Below are 8681 nucleotides of genomic sequence, written 5' to 3'. Positions count from 1 at the left end.
CCCCCCCCCCCCCCTCCACCATACAACAAAGAATCTACTCCTTCCTATAAATCTCCTCCTCCTCCACCATACTAAAAGAATCTACTCCTTCCTTTAAATCTCCTCCCCCAACACCATACTACGAAGAATCTACCCCTTCCTATAAATGACCTCCAACTCCCCCATACTACAAAGGATCTACCCCTTCCTATCTATAAATCCCCTCCCCCCTCATCATACTACAAATAATCTACACCTTCCTACAAATCCTCTCCACCTCCATCAGAATACAACCAACAACCATCTACAACTTACAACCCACCACCTCCACCAAAATCCTATGAACAATCACCATCATACTACTCACTTACACCACCCCCATCAGTCTACTAGAAATATTGTTCAAACCATTTCACTATTTCTTTCTCTTAAATCCTTTTTTTCCTCCATAGATCAACTGCTATTTTCTTTTGAGTGCTTCGCCAAAGGATTGATTTTTCTTTGTTATGTGAGCTTTTGTACTAATAATTATAATATGCATTATTTTTATATAATTAGATATTCAACATTCTGGCTCAATTTATCGACCTCCTTTTAATCAGAAGTGTTCTTCCCTTATAAATAAATGAAGTTAATTGCATTCTAAAGAACATATATGTTTCTAGTCAATGGTTCAATATAAGGATTCAATTAGAACGAATTATTGATTTTGATTTGCCAAACGATATTAAGTCATTTTTCTACTATACATTTTAATGAAAAGATCAGATGACAAATATCAAAAGACATAAAATATTAGATGGCTTATAAAATAATGTTAATAGTTCCTTGCCTCGCAAAAAGAGGTTGTTTCAAAATTAAAATTCATAGAATCTTCGCTCAGATTGTTATTGAATATGTTTGATGGTAGAGCTTCCGGCGTCAATCGAAATCTTCTTACTGTGTGTTTGGTATGAAGGAAAATATTTTTCATATTTGATTAGTGAGTGGAAAATTTTTGCTATAAAATCTTTTCTTGAAAAATAAGTTGGTTTGTAACTTATTTTGTCATGCTTGGTTGGTGAGTGAAAAATATTTTCTTGTGTTTAGTTGGTGAATGCAAAATATTTTCCAAAAACTACCTATTTTTGGCTAGAGAGTATAAGATACTTTCTAAGAAAAAAAATTGACCCAAAAATCAACTCCGTCAACCGATCAAAGATTCGACCCTACACCAGAATTGGGATACAACTTCGAGATCTAACTCTAAGATCGATCTGGACCTTACCCTAAATTCTGATCCGGAATTCAACATTCAAACTTGGACTCACACCAACCAATTTTTAAGGGCTTTATAATCTTTTTCTCTAATGGAATTATGCCTAAACAAGGTCGTTTTTATCCTAATCCTAGACCCTCTATAAGTCTTTTAAGCCTAAAAGCTAATTGTTCTAAATCATTCTTCAAATTCCCCCAAAACCCTCCAAGTTCTTTCCCTAAAATTTCTCTCTAAAGATTGTAGAAGAGTCCAGGATTTAAAGATCAAGTCTCAAAGTTCACCATTGATTGTGGCATTTTGACATAAAGGTATGATAGTATTCACATGTGGAGTCCTTTCCCCCACAAGGTTCCTAATTCTCGAATTTTACAATTAGAATATCCAATTAAAGTTAATATTTTATTTAATATCGTTAGTTCTTTTCAATTATGATCAATTTGACTGTTTTATATCTTCTTATGCATATCCATGAATTGTAATAATTACATGATTCTAAGTTGAATTCGCGTGAAACCATGAATGATCCATGATTTCTTAACTATGATCACATGATGAAGCTTACGCACTATTAAAGATGAATTTATGAAGATATGGATATTTGTTTATGAAATTGATATACATGATTTAAGGTTGCTTTGAGGGTAAAACATTGATGTTGTTGTTGTTATTGTTTTAATGAAAGAATATCTCTCATGCTACTCAAAACATGATTGTGAAAGGGTTTTATCACAAAAAGGATTCATAAGGTTGAAAATTTTTCTCATCTAAGTTGAATCGAGATTAAGGAGTTACTCTAATAAACTCTAGCTTGGGTTGACTACTTACTTGTTCACTTCCATGGATAATAAGACAAGTTAAGATTAATAACCATTTTGTGAGATTTAGTCTTAGCAGCGAATTGACAAGCACGATTACCCATGTCCCATAACTATGTGTCACCATAGATTTGTCTTAGATAGACATTAACTAGTAGATCCACTTCAGCTCAAGTTTATGGTTCTTACCTTGTCATGTAAAGACATCTCATTTTGGTGTAGGATAGACATCGAATTTCCATGTTATAAATAACATGGTCTACGTCGATTAAAGGCAAACTTTCCACAATAATGAACTAAGATTACTTTCCAAAGTATCTCACGAGTTTTTTCATAAGATGTTCAGCTTGCATTGATGATGATTATAACTTATGTTTTCTAACATGTTATTTTAAACATCCAACAGTCTCATATTCATAAATGTAGTACGCTTCACTTTTATGAACAAGACTCCACATTCTAAACCTTGTGCTTTGATTACCAGGTTTGTTACGACCCAAGGGCACCCCTTAGATGTAACATGGTGTACTTGACCCCGAAGGGGTCTCATTAGAGCTATCAATATGGGCTAGACCGTTAAGCCGACCTGGCCTAACCCGAGATTTAATAGGGTTGGGCTAAGATTTTTAGAGCCCATTTAAGAAAAGTACTTTTAGCCTGGCCTGAATAAGTCTGCTGATTTGTGGGGCTTGAAAAATATACATAGGGTCGGCCCATGGGCCGGTAAAAATTAATTAAAAAATATAATATAATATTAAAATTTAAAATTAAAGAGAGTTCAAACTCAAAACAATTAGGTTAATATTTCTATTTAGTTATTTATACTTTTACTTGAAAAAGAAAATTAACAAATATTATAAAGATAATTTTATTTGTGAATTTGAAGTAGTAACATTAACATCATGTAATATTCTTTTGTTGATATTTATGATGATATTTTTAAATTATAATTTATAATTTATAATTTAATTTCATAATTATAAAAAACATCGTGGGCTGGTTCGGCAAGCCTGTAGTTCACTTACTTGTGGGTGGGGCCGACCGTTTTCTGGCCCACACAAAAAATGAGCTAGCCCGGTCTGATCTGTAAAATGTCAAAGCATGTATGAGTTAGCCCGGATAGGATGGGCTAGCCTATATTGACAGCTCTAGACTGTCTCATACAAGCCCTTAGCATATCATAACAAATAATATAGAAATGTAAGGAAAAAATTAAAACTTATTTAAAACCATACAATCGAAAACATTTTCATAAGCAAGCGGAAGTCTCTACTACACTTTTGTCTCAAACCATCTATTAAAATCTTGAGTAAAACTCTTGGGACGCAGCCCATACAAAGTCTAAAACATAAAGAAATGACATAAAGGAAATGATAGGCTTGTCCACAAAGCTATGAGGATTCACCAATTCTTCAACTTTTCTTGATTCTTAGAATCCTAGCCTTCAAAAGAACTCAATCTCCGAAACCCTACATTTGATTAGAATGTAGGCAAAGTATGCGTTAGTACAATATGTATCAAGTATGATATCTATCATAATTATAAGAGCATAAGACAAGGGTTAGTCAATATAAGAAAAAAACCAACTTCATATGGAATACTTCATGTAACATCAACAATAAGCAAAGTCTCCGACATAAACCTCATATACACATCATTTGACTCCTAGTCATCTATATCATATTCTAAAGTAACCTCAAAATCATACATGTGTAATGCACGAATAACATTCCATTATACTACCCAAGTCAAGTATCCCTTTTTGGTCATTTTAATCATAGTCTATATACATGGTCTAACTCTTTAAGCTTTTCTGCCGAAAGGGCATCATACTTCTAAGTAACCTCAAAGCACACTTGTGCAATGCATGAAAGACATCCATACTACCCTTCACACTAAGCATAACCTTGAAGTAATCCTAGTCATATTTACCCTACTTTGGTCTCACTATTGCATTACTTTCATAGCTAAGGGAATCTCTCACCTTTACTCAACTATATCAAGGAAGGCACTTATGGCACAATCCTATCTAAAATCTCTTCTTTTATAACCCTAAGTTATACTTGTGCAATGCATGAGTAGCACCCCATAATACTACTCATGCTAAGTACCACTTTTAGGTACTCATACTAATACTTCTTTATTTGGAACCTAGTTCCTCTATTGAACTTAAGAACACTATAAGGTACTCTAAGCACATCTTAGTTCATCTCTCTTTAAACCTTTGAACACTATGAGTGTCATAACCTGAAATCATACCCTAGAAGTTAGGGTACAATCTTGGATTGTAACCGGCGTCGTCGAACTTTCGGAGTTCTTAAACCAGCCTCTTTCATATCATTCATTGCATATACATAGTGAAAAGTAGTGCGGATTTAAAACTTTTCACAAAATATAATATAGTCTTCAAAATCTCTTTCATATAAAAGTAATAGGAAATACTAAGTTTCAATCTCATCATCTTAAGACACAAGAATACTTGGGTTAATACGAATATAGAAATACTTAGTCTATTATAATACTTTGAATGAAAACATAAAAGACACATATATGCCCTCGAGTCAAGTGAGGACATACTTCAACTTCTCTTGAACGATCTTCTAAGTCCAATCTTCACTTCTCAAAGCTCCTCACCTACCAAGAACTATATAGATAGAAGTATGGAGTTAGTACAACCACATGTACTAAGTATGGCTATATGCATAAAAATCATGAAAACGGACTTTATTGGAAATATGCATCTTTTTATTTTTTTTCAAAACATATTTAATCAAGATAACATCATAAATAAATTTAGAAACACATAAGATACTTCTAGAATGTGATTTCCTCACTTAAAGTCATCCTAAGATTCACTTAAGTCACACAAAGAGAGACCGCCCATACACCCTCTCTAGATGTGCCTAAACGACCCTTAGGATTACCTATAATGAGTCACATACATACTTACAAAGCAATCATAAACATCAAGGTAAGATTCTTCTACCAAAGGTGAATTCTAAGTCTCACTTGAGTGAGTTGTGGAGCGACCGCCCATACAATCCCTTCACATACTTAAGAGATCCTATAGACTCCCTAAGATAGAATCATGCTGACATAATACACCAACACATATATGATATGACATGCTCTTCCCAAAGGCTATCAAAAGACCTACTTAAGTAAATCAAGAAGATAACGTCCATAGTTACCTCTTCAAGATTACCTAAATATTCCTTAAGACTACCTAAGGCTTAGATCATGTCCACAAAATCAACCAACTTCCCTAACTAGAGTCGTCCTCAAGACTTCCAAAGATAAGACATGAAGAGATCATCCCTTATGCCCTCTTCACACTTTAGCTAAGGAATCCTTAAGTCACTTTAGATTAGGTACTCATTTATTTACATACTCCTTAACATAAACCATTAGTTCATTAAGACTCATACATCACATAAAGGACATTCAAGTAATGGTCTTGGACAAGACCTAGGTTCTCCACGTAACACCTTCAAAGTCTATTGTGCAATGTCTAGATAGTGTCCCATACCACCACCTAAACTCCATAAACTCCTCAAATGCTAATAGTTATTCCATATGATGAGAATAGTCAATAACCGACGTAGACCATGATAGCAAGACATGGGATCCGGAGTTCTATCCTACTCCGATAAGGTTGTTCTACTTGCCAATGGTAGAACTTAGACACATCCCATGTAGGCACATTGTTAAGGAATATGAAGGGCATACTTTGTATTCTAGTCTCATACTTAACTAGAACTATTTCCCTTACCATACTCACTCGGTGCTAGCCTTCGTTTTCATAGAGTAATTCATACATTGGGTTCACATAAAAGAGTTCCATATCAAGTTCATTAACCCAATCACATTTACCCTACCAAGAAAGGTCCACCAGGACTACCTCACAATGGCGACAAGAAGCTCATGATGACTTTCCTAAGGATTAATATGATGTCGTTCCAGCCAAGTAACCTTAAGTCCATCATTCCTTTACTTTGAAGGATACCATTACGGCTTACGCTTCAAAAATCATAGCCTTACCCTTAAGTCAAGGTTTTCACATAATAGACTCTCATATCATCATTTAAAGTCACATGTCATTCATACATTCAAGACTAAGATTTCTAACACCCTAAATCAATACATCACATATTCATAATTATATATACATCAAGCAAGAGATACAAGTCAACCAAGACAAGATACCACATACTTCACTTTTAACATATAATACAAGTCATTCTAGAAACACCTCTATAACAACCTAACATCTTCAATTCATCATATATATAATAATAATATTATTAATATACTCCACATAGACTCATAAGTCAATTAAGAATAACCAATACTTAACCTAATACTATACTCATAATGTCAAGTCAAAGTCTAACATGATCACTTAAGGCAACATAACTAGAAGAATACATATATGAGTATATAACATCACATGTAGATACATAATGTCATGCTTCACATAATCAAACTACACAAATAGCTACATAACTTCAAGTAGTTGCCAATAAGGTTATGCTCATAATATTGCATAAAGTAACACCGACAAGGCCACGTCAATTACAAGTAAAACACATAACACCGTCACCATAAGTGGACCATACCAATCACAACAGAATCGAAGTATAATTAATATCAAATTAAAGAAATCCGGGCAGCATACCTTCATTCCCATATTCACACTTCAATTCAATGCTAAATCGTCCAATTCAATATCACAAGGCCCTTACCGAAGGCCATAACCAACAATTCAAGCAATAATCATAATATCCAATGAAATCTCTATCAATTCAATCTAGGTTTAACAATCTAGGATCAATTACATAACAATTGAATACAATTCTTATATCATTAGAAAGTCCATAAGAAACTACATAACAATTCATCAATATTAGCTTAATATCAAGTAACCCAATAAGTAGTCAAAACTAGGGTTCATCAATTTACATGGGTTCATAGGTAATTTATGTTAAAATAATCAATACAATATCAATTAGATAATAATTCAATGTTTATAAATCATTTATGCAAGAACCCATGGTAGAATCATGAAATTGGACAATTCACTTTAGAAAACTTTGAAAAACATGTTGAGAGTTGGGCTCCTTGATGAAACGAGTGTCAAGGATCAAAAGTCATACCTAAAGGATGATAATTCTTCACTTTGATGAAGAATTTTGGCACAAAAACCCCTCACCAAGATGCCTCTTCAAGTTGGACTTCAATGGAGGTTTTGGGATATTTTCTAAGTGTTTGGGGTTTATGATTTTGAAGAATGAAATCTTCCATGTGATTACCCTTTATATACTTAATTAATATACCCAAATTAACCCTTAAATAACCTTCCATGAATTATTTTAGAAGTGGGGTGAATTTGTAGTGGACAGCAGCCTGCGCAGGAACACAGGTGTGTGTGACGCCTGCCCTTGACGGGGCGTCACAGCCACGACAAGGTGTCACAGCCCTCTGTCGTTTGGCTACAGTGGCTGGACAAGCTCCTTTCTCTCCCATGTTTAAGTATCCATTGATGACACCATTTGACGGGGAGTCAACAGGCCTACGAGTCGTCGACTGCTCTGTCGTTTGGGGTCTGCCTGGGACTGCCATGCCAACAGTTTTGGGTCCTTCCTCAAGGACCCTTTGGTGGTCCTTGGGGATAATTTCCCAAACGTTTCCAACCCAAATATGATCGTCTATGATTTTAACACCTCTCACATGAATTTAATCCAAAACGAACACGTAAAACTCGACGAAACTCGCCTAGACGTACAAGGTCAACTCAAGACATATCTTTCGAACACCTTGGACGTTCATAGTCGTTTGACCTCCAAACTTCACGAAACTTTAACCACTGCCTATGCTTGATATATTAAATCTATTAAGAACCTTAAAACACCATGAAACACACATAAACACATAGAACCATATTTTAGACATTTAGGTGACTTAGTCGTCAAACGTCGTAGTCGTCCCTTGACGTTTGACTTCCAACACCTCTAATACTTTAGCTACTGCCTATATACTATATTTTAGACATATTTAGGACATTAGAACATCAATACCAACATGTTAGTCTCTATTTAACCTAGGTCATCTTCGGGGTCTTACAATGAGGTAGTCTCTTAAGCACATCTAAGTTCACTATTTACATGGATCCTATGAGATACTTACTTATGCATGTCTAAATCCATTTATACTTGAACACTATGAGATACTCCCGTAAGTATGTCTAAGTTCCTTATTCACATGGACCCTATGAGATACTATCTTAAGCATGTCTAAGTCTTTTGCACTCTTGAACACTATGAATTACTTTATTAAGTAAGTCTTAGTTCCTAACTTTGGAAAAACTCACACTCTACTACGTAACAGTTCCCTCTTTAACTTGGATATTCCTCACATCAACTAGGTGTGGATCTTTTTTCTACTTGGAGCCCAGACCCTATCTTGTGTGACACTCCATCTCATTGTCTATTCACTTGGAGCGAAGCATACACCCCAAGGTTTACTTGTTAAGCCTTGCTTGACACTCATGTCTCATGGAAGGAAGTCCTTGACAATCAATTCATGTTCAAGTGATTTTATCACTTTCATCTATCAAGTATTTATGGGGT

The 8681-nt window shown here is 34.7% G+C and overlaps 1 pseudogene; it reads left to right on the top strand.

The window, feature by feature from the left end:
* The window catches only part of LOC107018310, a 1291-nt pseudogene extending 919 nt beyond the window's left edge, over positions 1–372 (top strand).
* Positions 373–8681: the final 8309 nt, after the last annotated feature.

This window comes from Solanum pennellii, chromosome 1 (assembly GCF_001406875.1).
Source record: "Solanum pennellii chromosome 1, SPENNV200".
Taxonomy (NCBI): Eukaryota; Viridiplantae; Streptophyta; class Magnoliopsida; order Solanales; family Solanaceae; genus Solanum; species Solanum pennellii.
Note: the sequence above shows the minus strand (reverse complement) of the source record. Positions and strands in the feature narration are given on the sequence as shown.